General features: G+C 36.0%; 1 protein-coding gene across 4 annotated transcripts in view; it reads right to left on the reverse strand.

The window, feature by feature from the left end:
• Positions 1-18,922, reverse strand: part of ELF1 (E74 like ETS transcription factor 1) — a 105,192-nt gene that overhangs the window by 66,999 nt on the left and 19,271 nt on the right. For 2 of the 4 annotated variants that reach the window (XM_067713240.1, XM_067713237.1), the window contains exon 1: positions 9,662-9,815. The exons of 1 other annotated variant lie outside the window; for it this stretch is intronic. The gene's annotated coding sequence lies outside the window, so the exon portion shown is untranslated. Of the gene's footprint in view, positions 1-3,634; positions 3,751-9,661; positions 9,816-18,922 lie in introns of those variants that run through there. One more of the 4 variants, XM_067713238.1, reaches the window with a different exon arrangement.

The raw sequence follows: 18,922 nt of genomic DNA on the forward strand, positions 1-18,922 counted from the left end.
TACCCAACTGGTTAGGTAAATAACATGTGACCACCTAGACAGAAGACGCTCTCCCCACCCTGCCTTTACCTCTCAAAAAAGATAACTACCACCAAAAACAAAACAAAAAACAAAAAACCACTTTGAACAACTGACTCAAAACAGCAGGACAGACACCTTGCCTCTTTGATCTCTGGTCATTTTTACCATGGCTCCTTGTGAGCACTTCTCCCTGATTACAATTTGTGTTCCCCCCCAATCTAACTACCTCCACTCCCTTGCTCTCTTCTCAGTATATCCAAAACATGGCTCACATTATCTATTCACATATGTTCCCCAACTATACGCAAAGCAAATAGAACTCCATTCCCAATAGGTGAATACTTATTACTGTTTTAAGTCATTTTAAGCAAGCTTGCAATTAATTACAACTAAAACAGAGATGCTCACTTTTCATCATGCCTAGCTGCCTCCCCAACTAATAATTCCTAAGAATCATCTCAATTCATCACTCATATGCGTCATATTCCATAAAAACTTGGGCACAATACAGCCATCTTCTCCATTGGTCAATTCTTACCTAAGCTATAAGTTACCACAACTACAATTTCACCAGGCTATAGTGCTATTTGTCTCTAGGTCAATGTCCACAATGACTCAATATTTTACTGCAAGTAAGCTCATCTTATGGTCTTTCTTTCCTAAAGAGAATTTAATATACATGTAATAATCAGCTTTAAACATGGCACCATGTTCCTAAAGCAAGTAACATTTCTTAAATGAGTATCTTGGAAAACAATTTCATTTTTATTCAGTATTTTTCAATGAAAATATCTAGTTCATTCTTTTCAACAGTGTTAAGAGCTACTAGTGCCTTCCTAGCATATCTTTAGTATATTTCTGCTCTTACTTGTAAATGTATTACCCTCAACTGTCCCCAGTATCTAGGGAATAAATGCTCCCTGAACCCTAAGGGAATTGTCCATTTCCTTACACATTAGCTCCCTTCCCATAGCCTCTGGCTCTGATGCTTGGGTCGAACTACCCGAAAATGGTCAGAAAAGTCTCAGGACATCTGCAGAGAACCTGGCGTCTACCACTTCTCAACAATCAAATATGCTAACAATGGTGAGCAGCTGTTCTATTCTTCCAAGTGCAGACGAACAGTACACCTTCCTTTCAGTTTATTCGGAAGACTAACAGGTTATAAATGATCCTATAACAGCCCACATATTTGTCTCTGATCCAAAGACGAAAGGATCAAATATAACACCCAGCTTAACAGTTCATGCCATAAAACGTTCTGAATAAACAAATAGCACAAATTTCTGTTTCTAAATATGAACTGTCTCTCAAACTAAAACACATATAACGTTAATTCAGATTATTCTAATTTAAATCTAAAATCTTCACGTTCTTTTTCTTTATGCTTTAATATATGTGTGCTTTGTGTGGTATATATTTAACCTTATATAAATAGTATAATACTGTATATATTCTTCCAGCATACTTTAACAAGCTTCTTTAAGACATAAAATTCTAAATAAACACAAAGATTACCTGGAAAGGAATTTTAAACATTCGCTAGGACTCAGTGCTTAGAAAAATATTATTACCAAAGAAAGATAAATCATGATTATTAGGCTTCAATTATAACAAACAGAAATATCTAAGATGCAAAAAGCAGCCCATCTTCAGTGATGCCTCTCACAAAGTGTTCTGACCTTCTGCAGAACAAAGGCCATAGCCCACCTTAGGAATGCCATGTGTAGAGATCTTAACAAGAAGCTTGCGGGTCTAACCTTTTCTATCTTGCCTAAAAGGTACAGGCTACACACCACCACCAACACAGCACTGGGGGCTTCCCTGGCAGTCCAGTGGTTAAGACTCTGCACGTCAAACGCAGGGGCCACGGGTTCAATCCCTGATCCGGAAACCAAGATTCCACATGCCACACAGTGCGGCCAAGAACACAAAATACGGCATTGGTTCCATCAGCATGGATATGTTCTAAATTGCCATAGGAAAATCTCTGTCTGCTGTACTCCCCAGCATCAAGAATTCTCCCTAACAGACAATAAATAATTGTTGAATGAAATCAATGAATTATATAGGATGAAAAGGAACATAATAATAACAAATCCAGGAGCCCCCTGAATTGCATGACTTTTAAGAACCCTTCCAACTATAAAATCCTATGACTTCTACTTTCATTTGTTCCTCTTTGTCCCTGCCACTACTTATACGGACACTGTGAAAAAGAGCTCAAAAAAGAGAGCCAAGAGATGACTGCAAAAGCAAAACACTGGATTAAGATCTATGTTTCCCTTTTTATAACAACTCCCACATTTACATTATTAAATTTTGGAAATCTTATATAAAGATTCCATATCAAGTTTATAACAAAAAAAGTCACTAAAAATGCAAGAATTACTATCATTATAGTAAGAATTTTAAGGAAACAAGATGACACCCATATCAGGAAGCAAGATGAAACACTAATTATGGTAATAAATCTGGTTAGATGTAAAAGTCTGATTTGGGGTATTAGCTACTTAAAAGTTTATCAGTGTCAGTTAATACTATATCAATTATGTTTTATGAATCTTTGTTCTAAAATGTGTTTTTGAAAAATATTTGAATGTGTGATGATTCTAAAGACTAAATTATTTCTAGCAAACTATAGCTCCAATGGATCTCAACTGGAAATTATCATTTACTCATCAGAAGTATGCCTAGAGGACTTCCCTGGTGGCACAGTGGTTAAGAATCTGCCTGCCAATTCAGGGGACATGGGCTTGAGCCCTGGTCCAGGAAGATCCCACATGCGGCGGAGCAACTAAGCCTGTGCGCCACAACTACTGAGCCTGCGTGCCTAGAGCCCGTGCTCCACCACAAGAGAAGCCACCGCAATGAGAAGTCTGCGCAGAGAAGAGTAGCCCCTGCTCGCCATAACTAGAAAAAGCCCGCGCGCAGCAATGAAGAGCCAACGCAGCCAAAAATAAAAATAAATAAAATAAATTTATTAAAAAAAGAAGTATGCCCAGAGCCATCTTGTTAGTTATGTGGGACAGATACACGGTCCTATTATAACTTAATTCTGAATCTACCTAATCTCCTTCACTGAAATGGTGATTTTTTTTAACTGATGTAGAGTTTATTCACTTTTTAAAAAAATCAACTTCTACTCCTCAACAAATTAAACATTATTTCTCAGTTATATGTAAATGTGGGGCAAAAATAAACTACCCCTTATATAGCACAATTTACTGTGAAATAGTTCAACCAAAGAAAGAATACATTGACATACCCATCACCCAGCTTCACATTACATTAACACTTTTCCATAATTTGTTTCAGATTCTTAAGAATAAAAAAGTCAAATATAGTTAGAGCCTTCTGTATATCCCTCACCAATCTCCTCCGACTATTCTAAAATTGATGTTGCCCCAACTGTCTATATTTTTATACCTTTACTTCATACATATCAATAATAATATTGTTTTTATGTATATAATAGGGATTATAATGGTCTATCAAAATTTGTTTTTTATTCAAAATTATGTTTGAACTAATTAAACTCTAGTTAATAAATGACAGGCATGCTAAACTGCTTAGTGTTTAGTGGTCAAATATACTAATGTTTGCAACTTACTCTAAAGGCATCAACTGCCCATTTGTTTAGGGTCCTGGAAGATTTTAGTCCCCAGGGCAAAACACCATAGTAAGATGCTGAATGGGTAGGAAGGCATCAATAGCAGGCATCTGTTCCTAGGAAAGATAATGAAAAACTCTGAAGTATCTTAAATATTCATTCTCTCCATACTCTTTGTAAACTCTTCACATATGCTTGCATGTATGCTCCAAGAATTATGTGCAAGAGTGTTCCCAAACTGGAAATAATCTACTGCCATCAACAAGAAGGAATAAATACATTCCGATACAGACAATGTAATACTACTCTGCAATTAAAATTAAGTAAGATAAAGCTAATAGAGTTAAATGAAAGAAGCAAGTCACTATAGAATATATATGGTGTGATCCATTTAAATAAAGTTCAAAGGGGTAAAACTATAAAGAAAAGCTTATCACAAAAATCAGGGTAATAGTTATTTTTAAGGATAAACAGACATGGGCAGAGTGGGGGATTTCTTTTTTTCTTTTTAAATATTTGTTTATTTATTTGGCTGTGCTGGGTCTTAGTTGTGGCACTTGGGATCTTCATTGCCGCATGCGGGATCTTTAGTTGAGGCCTGAGGGATCTAGTTCCCTGACCAGGGATCAAACCTGGGCCAGCTGCGTTGGGAGCAGGGAGTCTTAGCCACTGGACCACCAGGAAAGTCCCGCTGGGGGATTTCTATCTTAATAAACAGGCTCTATTTCTGTTGTGACATGGGTAAACACTATGTAATTACATTTAAACTGTATATGTTTTATACATTCCCCCACATGCACATTTCAGTTTTAAAGAAAAAAGGATAATGAATTGCTCCATTACAATACTCAGCTTCCATTTAGTATTTTGGTATAAAAAATAAGATGCATATAAACTAAGTTATTAAATCAAAACCTCATTTTTATAGTTTTAATTGTAAAATTTTCTAGTTTCACTGTTTACAGGACTGTTTTCTAAAACACAGAAAATAACCAATTTTCTTTAATTTAGATTTGTAAAACTGTACCATACAACTCTGCACAAATACAATGACCACTGTATTACTGAGCATCTACCACATAGAAAATGAACTTTACGTGACTTTATATCATGTGAAGTCACACTGGTTCCTGCTACCTTGAAGAACTTCTATTCCATGGGGTAGAAGACTGGAAAAGGATAGATCCAAGAAAATTCAAGTTTGAAAAATCAAAAAACCAAAAACTTGTATAAGTGGTTGCCTTTAGGCAGCAGGACTGAGAGTGGGAAGGGGTAGAGAGGCTGCTTTTCACTAAAGGCTTTTTATTAGATTTTTAACAATGTGCATCATTTTGATAGCTTTTTAATATAAAAATTATTAAATCAATCTTCATAAAAACTCCAGAAGGCATTCATATTGTTTACTGTTGTGCTTTTTTTTTTTGGTTTGTTTTGATGCTGGCAACCAATCTCAAGCTACAAAATATGGAGATAAAAAAGAGCTGATATCCTGCTACTCAGCATTAAAAGACAAATGAAAGAAGAGCTCTGAATTCCTACAGGGGTAAGGGAATGAAAGTGAAAAGAGAAGTTTACCTCTACCAACAAAGCAAACAGCCCAGGAGTTATTTTTTTCAAAAAGGGTGGGGTGCCTACACATTTGTAGTATAGCTCAATAGCCACTTTTACTCTAGTATACAGATCGTCTGACAAGACACAAAGATAGAGGTGACAAATAACTTGCTCTTTAGGAGTTCCTCTTCTACTAATGGGAGAAAGATTGCTCAGACAGTTGAAAACTGCCCTAATCATTTAGGTTGACTCAATGATATTACTAATTTAATTCCTACCATTTCTATGAGGCAGCTCCTAAGCAAAGGAGCAAAATATTCTGGCCAACTGATGGTAGCAAAATTATATTCAGACCATTCAACTGATGGGACTCTTCTTCCCATTTCTATGAGAGTCTGTGAACACCTATATCCCATTAGATGAGACGTAATGTAATGCAAAGCCTACAAATATGCAATCAACTATGCAGTTAAATGTCCAAAGAAACTCAAACGGTAAAAAAAAGTTACTCCCTGCCAGACTCAAACAATTACAAACACTAATAGTGTATTTCCCAGGAGAGAAGGGTTTTCAAAGACTATAATGCTACCCTAAATCAGGAAGGGGCTGTTTTGGCTCTAACCCAAGGAAAACAGAATGGAGAGATACCATGAAGCACCAAAGGGAACTAAAAAAAAAAACTAACATTGGAGAGAGTGTGATGGCTCGCTGAGAGATAAAGAAGAGGCTAATTATACCTGAAAAACAAAAATAATTAGTTTAATTATATATTGTGGTCAAGCCGGTAGTGAATGGGGAGCCGGAGGAGAAAATGTAGAATTAGAGAAAAGGAAACAGGGAGAGCCACAAAGTTGAAAAATATACCACAGCAAAAAACTGGAACAGACAAAGGGATAACTAGGGTAGGGAGACGAGGCTAAATAAGTTCTAGTGACTTTTCTTACTTACTACAGGCCGTGGGCTTCAAAATACCACTGTTCCTTAAAAATTCAGATATTAAAATGTTAAGTAACTGATTAATCACTCTTCACAGCTCTTAAGCCTGCAAACTCTCCAAGAAAGTGTGGCAGCCTGTGCATCACAGTCATCTAGAGTACTTATTAAAATTGCAGATGGATAAGTCAAACCCCAGGGCCTAAGGAACCAAAATCTCTAAGTTGAAGCCAGGTGATTCTCTGTTACACCAAAGGTCAAAAATTACTACTTTAAAGGTAGTATACTACCAGGCAGGTGTTAATTACTTCTTTGGTTGCAATGTGCAGGCATCAGAGATTAAGTTGAAGGCCACATGCCCTTTAAAGATTTGCTACCACTAACTTTAACAGGACCTGCCCAACTGAGCAGCCAAGGGTTTAATGCAGCAAATAACACCGGCCTATACACTTGTGCTTGATACTCTGTCAAAGGTTGAAAAAGGTGAAGAAATAGAATAAAACATCTCTGCTCTCTAAGAGCTTATATTCTTATTCTTATTGAAGACACTCTCCTTAACCTACACAAATGCTATTCATTCTTCAATACTCATAATTCCTAAAGACTCATAGACTTTTCTGCCTATTCTAAGTCTCAGTCACCTTTCACCTCTAGGCAAACAGTCTGAACCGAAATTTAACAACTCAGTGGTTTGGTTCCATTCTTTACTTATTTCACCTACGTTTTCCCAGTAAGAATCTAAGTTTGTGAGACGAGAGCCCAGGTTTTCTAGCCTTCTGTGCCCTGTTCGTTGCTTAGAACAATGATGGCCACACTGTGGAGGATCTGACGCTGAATTAGGTTAGGGGACTTGGAAATTTAAAAGATTCAACAGTCATATGCAAAGCATTTAAAAAATCTAAAGAAAGGCAGATCTGAAGTAAATTTCAACCACCATAATAAAAACACATCAAAAAGTGAATAGACAAAGATTTTGTATTCCCCAGATTCTAAGACTCAAGTGCCCGGTATGTAAAGTAAACTTTCAAAGAAGAGGAGTAGGGTACAACAAATGGAATGAGATTATTAATTACGGGAAGGTTAAAGTCAAGATTGTACTTACGTTAGAGTTTAGAGACCTCTAGATTTTTGTAAACATATGCAAAGTTTAACACACACACTTTAATAGAACAAGGTATCATACTAAACAGTATATGCCCTCCCAAAACAATATGAGGTAAAATTAAAGTGGAAATAAACCTGTCTTTCTATCTGGAAGTTCAATGTAAATTCCCAAGTCCTTGTATTTCCATCTCCCTGAGGCCCATCTTAAACATGCAATGTCACAATGCTTCAACTATGAAAAAATTCTAATAGTAGTGAAAAAAAGCTGTTGTAGAAATTAAACAAATGGCTCATCCTCTCTCTGAGGAAAAAGGAAACTTAGTTTGAACACATTTTCAAAATCATTAGTTAATTCATTTGGTCATACCTTATCACCAAAATGATCACCAAGCAACTTAATTAAGGCTTTATTTACTCTTGAGGAAATACAGACCATTTCAAACAAAGCATCACTTGTTGGTGTGGGCTAGCAGAAGCAGCTCCAGGCTGGAAGCCCTGCCATCAAGCACTACATAACCCTGAGCAAGTCACAAGACCTCTTTGAGCCACTGTTTCTTCAACTATAAAAGTGAGGCAGTTGGATGATCTTCAGTCTTTTTTAACGCTAAGTTCTTCAAATTGGTAATTCTAAGTTTAATTCTGATGACTCACTTTAAACTCATATTCAACCTTATAAAAGGAAAGGGGTGGGATGGGAAGGGGACTGCCTAATAAGTCGTACTGGCCTTCCTTTGCTTCTATGCTTTTTTTTTCCTCCCTTCTCCCTGAAGCCCCACCTCAGTCTTCTCCACATAATAAGAAACTGAAATATATGACTGGTATTTATTTTTATTTGAATTGCACCAATGTCTTCATTTTAAGAAACTAAATTCTTCTACTTCTCTTTAATAAATAAAATCTTAATTATTTGCTTCTTTGTGTGCCCCTTGATTTTTCTCTGTGGGTCGCTGGCCTTTAAAAACTCAAAAAAAAATAAAAGAAAGAAAGAAAAGGAAGGGAGGGAGGGAGGGAGGAAGGAAGGGAGGAAAAAAAGAGAGAAAGAAAGGCAAAAAAGTTTCATTAGATTTTTCACACAGAGCACACTAGAAGTAAATACAACCTCTGCTTACTCAAAAGCTGACTAAACCAGCAATATGCAAACAAAGATGACAGCAAATGGCTCAGAGCTGAACTGGTAAAATGTCTGCTTGTGCCTGTCTTATAAGACCATAAACTGAGATCTGATAATATGAACAATCCTTTCAAAGAGTAAGAAATAGTAATTGACGGCCTAGAAATCTTCACTTTCATCTGACAGGCCTTCAAGCAGTCAGAAATTTATTAGCAGCGAATTCCCAAAGAACTAGCTAAATATCATTACATTCAATAATAAATGACTTGGCAAATTTTATTTCTAAAAACTGTATTTGGAATCACTGCATATTCAAATTTTACTTTCATTCAAATTTTAGTTTCACAAATAACTTTCGTAAGCAATATACTGCTGCATCCAGCTTCTCAGAGCACCTAGAACTTCAAGGCACACCAGAATCTCCTAATTTCAATAATGAGAAATATTTCAGGAAAAAACTAAGCAACCTTTTCTAGGTATTTTTTTTTTTACTCCAAACAAGCAAATTTTAAGAATAGTTGTATAGACAGAAGGTTAATACTCTTTACTTTTTCTTTTTACACAAATCAAAATACTACGTTTCCTCAGAAACTAGCTATGCTTCTAAGGCTGTTACACAGAATAAGTTTCCAGTGTGAATTATAAAACTTTATTATTTTTTCTAATAGTAAATGAATCATTCTAGCCTTTCTTCCTCTTTATTTAATAATCACTTCAACTTGTTATCTAAATGACCATTCATTTTACTCAAACTTATATAGTTTTCAAAATTAAGTGTTTAGTATAATTTCATTAACTTTAAAGAAAAAAGGATATTACAAAGGGCATTACAGTCAATGAGCAACACCTATGACTGAGGTGTCCCAAAGTTCCCCTTAACTAAAACGCCAAAACAAAATCTTCGCTCTTGAACTTCTTTCTTAACACCCAAATCACAGGTGAATAATATAGTTTACTTAATTGTAAATTACAGGGTACCCTCACAAATACAATTACATTTTTAAAAATTGGAATTTGACCTAGTTTGCTTTGTAGTATGAAAAAGAAAGTAAGAAAAATCTCCTTTATTCTCAAGTCATATGGGGGAAAAAAAAATCACACAAAATATAAAAAATGCTTTACCAAGAAGATCTAAAACTTTCCAGAACTTGAAAGCTTTGTTTCCCCCTAGTAGTGAAGTTCAATCAGGCATGTGACTGACTACACACATTTTTTCCAGAGAGTTAAAGAACACATTCAGCCCTGTCCTTCGACAGGTAAGAACCACCCTCCGTTTATCAGGCTCAGGAAACAGCCAGAAGCAAACACGCAAAATCTTAACAAGTTACCTTCAAATATTCTCGTTCTCTTTAGATACTGTCCTTTGCGCTTGAAAGTAAAAAGCAATCCGGCAAGTTTTGTGCTGTTAAAATGGCTCCTGTAGATTGGGGAAGTGGTGTCTGTGCTTCAGCTTATGAGTCATATGTGAGACTGAGTGTTTCTAAGGGAGGCACGCCCATGTTGCCGGGGACCCAATTACTCTGCTAGGTCAGACATGCGAATCCACAGGTGAAAACGGGGAGAGGGGTAGAAAAAGAAGAGAGGCACAGCCAAGGAGCAAGGTCTACCTTGATTAAACCATTACTCAGCTCAGATTAATTACCATAATTTAAAATTAACAATGAGATAGAACCTGTAAGGAAGCAAAATGAAAAACCTCTATGTTGTTTTAAAAAATAAAAATCTCAATTTTTAGAAGTTATTTTCATATAGCAACTAAATAAAACTATGAAAGAAAAAAAAAGTAGGGAAGGGAATGGAAGAGAGACAGCAAACTTTCTGGCTTTTAATGTAACAATGGCCTGCTGAGTCTAACCTGGCAACTCATTAACTCTTATATAAAAGGGGTATATTGCTATGTAATCTGGAAAAGCTAGCACACTGTAATACCACATGCAGATTTATACATTCGCTAAACAGATAAAATCCACTAGAAAATACAAAGTTCAATGGAAAAGTAAGTGTGAATTACTAATCTGGTTTTCAGAATAAAAAAGCAAACTTGGGATTAGAAAGGAACTAAAGTTCAATATAGCAAAATGATTTTAAATAGAATTGCAAGCTTCACAAAACTCTATTTGAAACAAATTATCAATGCAATCACTGTTCATAACTCTACTACTGCCAAGTGATAGCCACAGTTTTCTTTACCTTCCAAACAAAACTGTCCACACATAGAAGCCAACCGTGTGCAAAGCACCCTGTTACAGCTCTGGTGAGCCCCAGGGTGTCAACAAAACATATGGCCAGTGCAGTTTGCTCTCCAAGTCATCGTACATCTGACAATGTGCCCAAGCAGTGGAAACGGTAATTATTACAGCTACTTACCCTGTCCTCTGGGTGAGTATTTATTAATTTACTCTAAGAGCTTAAATTGATCAGAATGGCTTAAAAGCATTAAGTACTTCCAAAAGTACTTGAAATGAAGAAGCGCAACTCACTAGCTAGGCTTCATCCTATCTTTTACAAAAAGTAAATAAGATTTAGCAAGGTTTTCTTCCTTTAGTTAATTACTTGGAAGTAATTATTCTGCCTTACTAGAGGCACAGCTGACAGGACAAGCTGTCACTGACAGGAACTTTACAAACTGCTACAAAACATAATGATTGTAAACTAACTTTCTGTCCATTAAGTGCCTGTCTATCCATGCCACTGAACACTGCTTGACTAATATTTTTACTAAAATAATCTCCACGATTTAACAAATTATTAATAAAAATTATGCTAAAAAGAAAAATACATCACATTTTCTACTGACAAATGTTATATTTAACTTGCTTTAGAGCTCATTTATCCAGAATGACTACTTGGAACCCAAACACCAAGGAAAAAGATCCTCTGAGCAGTCACGGGAAATTTTCACTGGAAAATCCCCCAAGTCGTTTCCCAGAGTTAAAATGTATCTTAGATAATATCCACAAATAAGCCTAACGATCTGATTATCTTTTACCTAATCAGAATTAGAAGTTATAAGTAGTGAAAGAGGAACTAGTGAAAGGATGATGTCGAACCAACAAGTGACAGAGTGGATAATGAAAGATTTTTAAAAAACATCTAAGACTATGACTATAACTTTAGAAGTACTGGGGTCCAAAGCCACTCTGAAAGGTCAGTAAGTTCTACATATTCCCTGAGGATATCACCAAATAGTAAGTGCCTAGAAGTCAGCATTATTATGATAAAGGTTTTTAAAAAACAAATGACTAACATCAAATGTGTGAAATTTTTTATGAAGTATAGATATATAAAAGGGTTTGCTTCTGCTATTGAGAAAATCCTTTTGTATCAAGTACCTTATTACTTGATAATGGCAGATATTCAGACTGTAATTTAAAAGTACTTTTGGCCACCGGTATGTAGAAGTGAAGTAAAAGATGTAAAGTAAAAATAATCACCCCTCTTCAACAGAAACAAACATCTGAGTTGTTCCCAAAGAGGCAATCCAGAGCTGCTACTGTAATATATTGCCCCTTTGCTCAGGGGTGTCTCTATAAGCGTTATCCTACCACCTACAGGAATTGGATCCTGGTTCTATTCACAGCTCCCAAAAATCAATCTCCACCCAAAAAAAAGACAAACCAACAAAAAAAAAAAACCCTGGCAAACAGTTCAGCACAGGTTGAGTTCAAATCCTAGCTCTGCTACCTATTAGCTGTGTAATCCTGGGAAATTACTTCTAACAGTATCCACCTCCAACTCAAAGAATTATTGTGAGAATTAAAGTCAGTTCATATACTACTATTTGGAATATAGAAAGAACTTTCACAACTCAAAAATAAGAAAACAAGCCAATTTTTTAAATGGTCAAACTATTTGAACAGATACTTCACCGAAGAAGAGATACAGATGGTAAATAAGCAGAGAAAAGATCTCAGCATCATTACTCACTAGAGAAAAGCAAATTAAAGTCAGAATACCACTACACACCATTACAGTAGATTAAAAACAACAATAACAACACTAACAATACCAAGGGCTGGTGAGGATATGGAACAACTACAACTCTCACACACTGTTGGTGGGAATGCCTATTCGGAAAGCAGTTTAGCAATTCTTTATAAAATTAAACATACACTTATCCTACAATCCAGCTGTCCTACTCCTAGATATTTACCTAAGAGAAATGAAAATATGTGTCTATGAAAAAAAAACCTACATAAATATTTATAGCAGTTTCATTCATTATCACCAAATACTGGAAACGCAAATGTCTACCAACTGGTGAACAGATGAACGCGCTGTGGTATATCCATACGATGGAATACTATCAGCAATAAAAAGGTATTAACTTCTACACTTCTGACAGATGATACCACATGGATGAATCTAAAAGCATAAGGCTAAATGAAATAAGCCAAACTCAAAATACGTACTGTATGATTCCATTTATATGACATTCTAGAAAAGGCAAAACAAAAAAGACAGAAATTGTATCAGTGGTTGTCAGGGGATGGGAATGAGGGGAACGGGTTGACTACAAAGGAGAACAAGGGAACTGTTTGGGGTGATGGAAATATCCTGTATGGTGACTGTGGTATTGGTTATATACCTGTACATGTCAAAAATTGCAAAACTGTATAACTAAATAGGGCAAATTGTGCTGTATATAAACTATACCTCAACAAATGTGACTTGAAAAAGAAATCCAGTTCATGTACAATACAGTACTAGGTGCTTAATAAACACTTCATAAACATTAGCTGTTATTATTATGCTTCATAGCAGAAGCAACCAGTATCAAATACTTCAGGATGACAAACTTTAGGTCTCTAAATTTGTAAATAAAATGTGGCATCTTAGACTTGTGATGGAAATATAATGCACCTGTATATACTGTGGGTATGTTTATTTCTAAAATTAGATATATATCAAAGTCAGTATATATCTTAATATAGAGCTGTCACACCTGGGGGAATTGCCAACATTTATATTTGAACTATTAGCTGAGAAAGATGTCAACTGAATGAATTTATTAAATGCCAACTGAAGTTAAGACACTGTTCATTTCTTTGTTTAAAAATAGAACTTATGAAAAGCATTTACTGTGTAAGCAAGCACTCTCTTCTTCCCTTTTATTTTTACCTCTTCTCCTTGAACTCAAATTTGAGAACTTCTAGTACGTGAAAATACAGAACAGTCTAAGTTTCATATCTAGGAACCCTCGGCTAAGAAAAAGGCATGGTTTGAATCTTTCTGGATCTGCAGCTAACATGTTTCCATCCAGAGATGGAAGAAGAAAAGATCAAACCATTAAAATGATAAATGACCAAAATCACTCTTCCCTACTATTTAAATATAAAAATAAAAATTTAAAGACCAAGATTCAGTGTTATAAATCTTTCAGCAGGACAGCATTAATTTTGTTGATGTTAAAACCTCCAAAGCGTAATCCCAGGTTCTGAGCAACGTGCAGCATTTCCAAATGTGAGCTTAATTGTAATTCTCTATTATCTATCACTAGATTTGTTAAACCAAGACCCCCTTCCCCTTCCCCCTTCAGATTATAAGACTCATCCATAAGAACGTCCTCCTGGTCAAGTGTCTGTGTGTTTTCAGAGGCAAACCAAAGGCAAAAGGGGCCACAGCTTTGCCTGGCTTTGTTCATTACTGTATTCCTACCACTAAGACAGGGTCCAACACATAGCAGAAACTCAGACATGAATGAATAACTTTTCTCAAACAGTTCATTGAAGGGAAATTTTAGCATATCAGGATTTTACCTGTACACTGAAAATACTTTTAACAGACATGATTTCACCCATGATTTTTTTTCAAACTGAAGTTATAATTGACATAAAACTTTATATTAGTTTCAGGTGTACAATGTAATGATTCAATATTGTACACACTGCATAATGATCACAGTAAGTCTAGTTACCATCTGTCACCATAGAATTTTTTCCTTGTGATGAGAACTTTTAAGACTCTCTGAGCAACTTTTAAAAAGGCAATACAGTGTTAGTGATTATAGTTATCATGCTGTACATCACATCATCATGACTTAATTATTTTATAACTAGACCTCCTTCACTCATTTAATTTACCCTCTAACCCCCTTCCCCTCTGGCAACCACCAATTTGTTCTCTGTATCTATGAGTTTGGTTTGGTGTTGTTTGTTCATTTGTTTTGTTTTTTAGATTCCACATGTAAGTGAAATCATATGGTATTTGTCTGTCTGACTAATTTCACTCAGCGTAATACCCTCAAGGTCCATCCGTGTTGTCATGAACGGCAAGATTCCATTCTTTTTTATGGCTGAGTAGTACCCCATTGTATGTATGTGTGTGTATACATATATACACATCTACTTTATCCCTTCATACATCAATGGACACTTAGGTTGTTTGATTTGACCCATGATTTGATACAGCTGAATTCATGGAACTATGTTACAAGATTCTATTGTATGTGTTATTTTGGGTGTTAGACTTTCCTTTCTTGTCAAAAATAACCAAGACTTGACTGTACAATTATATTCTTTATAATGCTACCAGGTAATATGCTAAGTGCAATCTCAAGTTTTATATCACCATGAAATTATCTCTTGCAATTTAAAATTCAATATTGAAGACAATATATTTTTTACTTCAGTGGATTGTAACCAGGGATGCACCTCCGAATTACCGAAAGAAACTTCTGAAGATACATGCCTACTCCTAGAAACAGATTCAGTGGTGTGGATAGAGCCCAGGCTTATGAGAACCACTGCTCTGCTGCTACAGAGCCCTAGAACCTAATGTAGTTAGTGCTCTTCACACAGCAGCTGCTCAGAAAGACTCTTGTCACCTTACGATTCAGCAACCTCCAAATGTTGTAGAGAGGAAATCTTCTGTTTTTATATTGAGATGAGAGTGAAACTTCAGCTCCTCCTTTGCTATTCTTAAGGTAAAAGCAACATATCAGAGAAAAATAATATCTCAACAACATCTTAACTGTCCCTTTCTCTACCACCAACTGCGTACTTTCAATTCATGTTTCACCACTCTCAGAGAAATCTTCCTAAAGAACAACTCTGTGAGTGATGTGATGATCACTCATGGCTGAAAAACAAACTTCGATTCCCTAGAGGCAAAAAGCTGGACTACTTATCATGGTGTTCAAAGTTTTCACAATCCGACCTCACTTTACCTGTTTCCAGTCCTATCTTCCCCACTCTCCACCTCTTCCCCACTGTCTATCTCGGGTCTGTTTTTCTCTCTCTCCCTCCCTCCCTCCCCACCCCTATACACACACACACACACACACACATACTCTCTCTCTCTCTCTCTCTCTCTCTCTCTCTCTCTCCAGCCTTACTGAAACCTGGATTGCTCCATTCCTATTTGTTTGCCTTCTCTGGGCTTGGAAAGCACTTACCTTATTTCCTACCCTTTCCCTTATCTCTGCCTACTCATCCATCCTTCATAATCTCAGTTCAAATGCCTTCTCTACATGAAGGCTTCCCTCTGTTGCCCCACTTATAACTATTATTACAAGAACTGACCACAAGGCTGAAAGGAAACTTAGAGATCCTCTATTCAGTCCAGTGGTTTTTAAACTTTTCTGTTAAGTAACTGAATTCTTATAAAAACCTTCAAGGAAACTTGATACTACATTCATTTAAGTCTTCAGTGTTTTAAGAAAACCTAAAACACTGATACAATCTAGTCTCATTTAACAATAGGAAAAGGAGGTCTACAGAGAGGTGACTTGACCAATGTCAAGTTAGTAACAGATCTGAGGTACTCTTAGGCACTCATTCATTTAGCAAATATTCACTGAGCACCTACCATGTGCCAGGTACTTCTCTAGGCCCTTGTTATACAGCAGTGAAGAAGACGACACATTGTTGATAAACGACCCCTACTCACATGATGCTTACATTCTAGCCAGGAAGAGAGAAATGTTATGAACTAAATATATAGTATGTTGATTATAAATAAAAGACACAATAAAATGTGTAGTATGTTAGTGATAGGACGAATAAGAAAAAATAAAACAGCAATGAGAAGAATATGACAATTTACACAAACTAGCTAGGGAAGACTTCCTTTTGCCAGGTCACTTTTGAGTAAAGACCTCTAGCCATGAAGACACATCTAAGGAAGAACATTTCAGGCAGAAAAAAGCCCATGCAAAGACTCTAACAGGGAGCTTGCCTGATATGTTCAAGGAAAGCAAGGAGGCCAGTGTGGTTCATGTAGAGAAAATAAGGAAGAGAGTAACAGAAGGAGGAAGAGCACTAGAAACTAAGGGAGAGCCTCACTGTTTAGAGACTTTAGCAGGGGAGTTTGGAGTAGCTGAGTCATAAGATTTGACTGCTGTGTTGCAAAAAAACCTGCAGTGGGCCAGGGATGGAAGAAAGGAGAAGCTTATGCAATAACTCAGAAAAGATGATAATGGCTTAGACAAAGGAGGCAGAAGAAGATATGAGTAAATTATGGGTATGTTTTTAAGGAATATCCAACAAGATTTCTGAATGGACAACAAGTGGGTTGTGGGGGAAATAAGGCTTCAAAACTCAGTTTCTGGCTACTGGAAGACGGCAGATGCCAAAACTGTGATAGATTTGGGGTAAGGGGATATCGGGAGTTACTGAACACATTAAGGTGAACACAGATGGTGATGGTTTGGGGTAGGGGGAGATCAGGAGTTACTGAACATACTAAGTTTGAGATGCTCATTAGCTATCCAAGTAAAGATGTCAAAATGGTATTGTCCTGGAGCTGAATACACAGTCCTGAAGCCCAGGGTAGAGGTCTGGGCTAGGTATATATAATTTGGGAGTCATTAACATCTATTTGATATTAAAGCTACAGATATAAAAGGTAACAACGACAGAAGCTTGGGGACACTCTACTATTTAGAGGTAGGGGAGATGAGGTAGAACTAGCAAAGAAGGCTGAAAAGGAGTACCCAGAAATGCAGCAGGAAAATAAGGCAAATGTGGCATTAACCTGAAATTTAAGTAGAAGTACTTCCAGGAGGAAGGAATGAGCAACTGTGCCAAATGCTGACAACAGATCAAATGAGATGAGGTCTGAGAGGAAAACGACAGTTGATTTAGCAGCATGGACATCACTGCTGATTTTGAAAGAAGAATTTTCATGGTGTGGTAAAGGTGAAAAAGAAACAAGCAAAACATCTGATCAGATAGAGTTTAGGAGAGAATGAGGGGTGAGAAACTAAAGACAGAAAGTAATTTTGTTGTGAAGGGGTCAAGAAAAGATTTTTGGGGTGATGGAGAGACTGTTGTTTAAGAAAAGCAGTGCCTTTCTTATTGCCCAGAACATTCCATTTTGTATTGCAGTTAATTTTGTACAACTCTGTGTCTACATTCATAAACCAGTTACCCACTTGAGGGGAGGAACTGTATCACGCAGCTTCTACAACCAACTGTGACTGTGAACAAGTTACTTCACACCACTATGGGATTTCAGTTTCATTTTTTTGTAAAATATTGAGAGAGTCTAGAGATCTGGTAATTCTGAAAATCCATTTTAGTTCTGACATTTTATTACTCCATAGCCTCTCTGAGGCCTCTGAATAGTGTTTGAGGAACTGAAAACAAAAATCACATTAAGGCTACATTTAAAAGAGAAGTCTCCTCCTCAAATTTTTATATAATTTATTGAAAGTAGTATATAAAATTACCAGATATTCAGAACAACCTGGAAACTTTATAAAGTCCTCCAAAAATTCAATTATACTTATTACACTTTACTAATAAAAGGTTTTAAAAAAAAGAAAACCTATACTAATATTCTGGAAACATTTTTTTATCTTATGGCAGTAGGATATTTAAGCAAATAGACTTTTAACACAAGTCCCAAAAAGTTCATCTTAAAATACACCAAAACTCCATGCTCTTAAAAACAAAAGACAACTACCTTTTGCCATCAGTAAAATTTAAGACAATATGATAGAGGTCAAGCCTCTTATTTTACACTACCCTGATTTAGACAATGTCTATTTTTATTTGATATTTCTTATTTATCTATAAAACAAATTAAAGGCCCTACTTACAAGGAGACTAATAAAAAAGCTAAGTATTATGGCTTTCTTATAAATAAATGCACTCAATATAAATTCATCATTCCTTGTGGACCGATGACTTACTTGGCTTGAGTTTTTGCTGTAGGCCTGAATCACAGAAGGCTCAGCCCCGAAGATTAAAACCAAGCAACATGAAAAAAATTCACCTTGCTATTACTTTTGCTCTTTAATAAAAAGAACCAAATATAAACAGAAAAGTAGGGGAATTTTAGGATATGTTAAAGAAACAAGAACTTCAATTTCTCTTAATTACATTGCTGGTCAAAATAGAGAAATGAAGAAACTAACGTCAGCAACTAGCCCCGAAAATCCACAAAAAATTGACTTAAATTGCTTATTATAGTGCCAGGACACATAATGTGTTCTGAAATACCTATCCAAAAAGGGGGAATAAACAAACATACTAATACTACATCCATACTCAGCAATAAAATGAAATTAACTATTGATAAATACAACTTGGATGACTCTTAAAAGCATTACGTTGAGTGAAAGAAGCAGCCAGCGTCAAAAG

Source organism: Pseudorca crassidens, chromosome 18 (assembly GCF_039906515.1).
Source record: "Pseudorca crassidens isolate mPseCra1 chromosome 18, mPseCra1.hap1, whole genome shotgun sequence".
Classification (NCBI taxonomy): Eukaryota; Metazoa; Chordata; class Mammalia; order Artiodactyla; family Delphinidae; genus Pseudorca; species Pseudorca crassidens.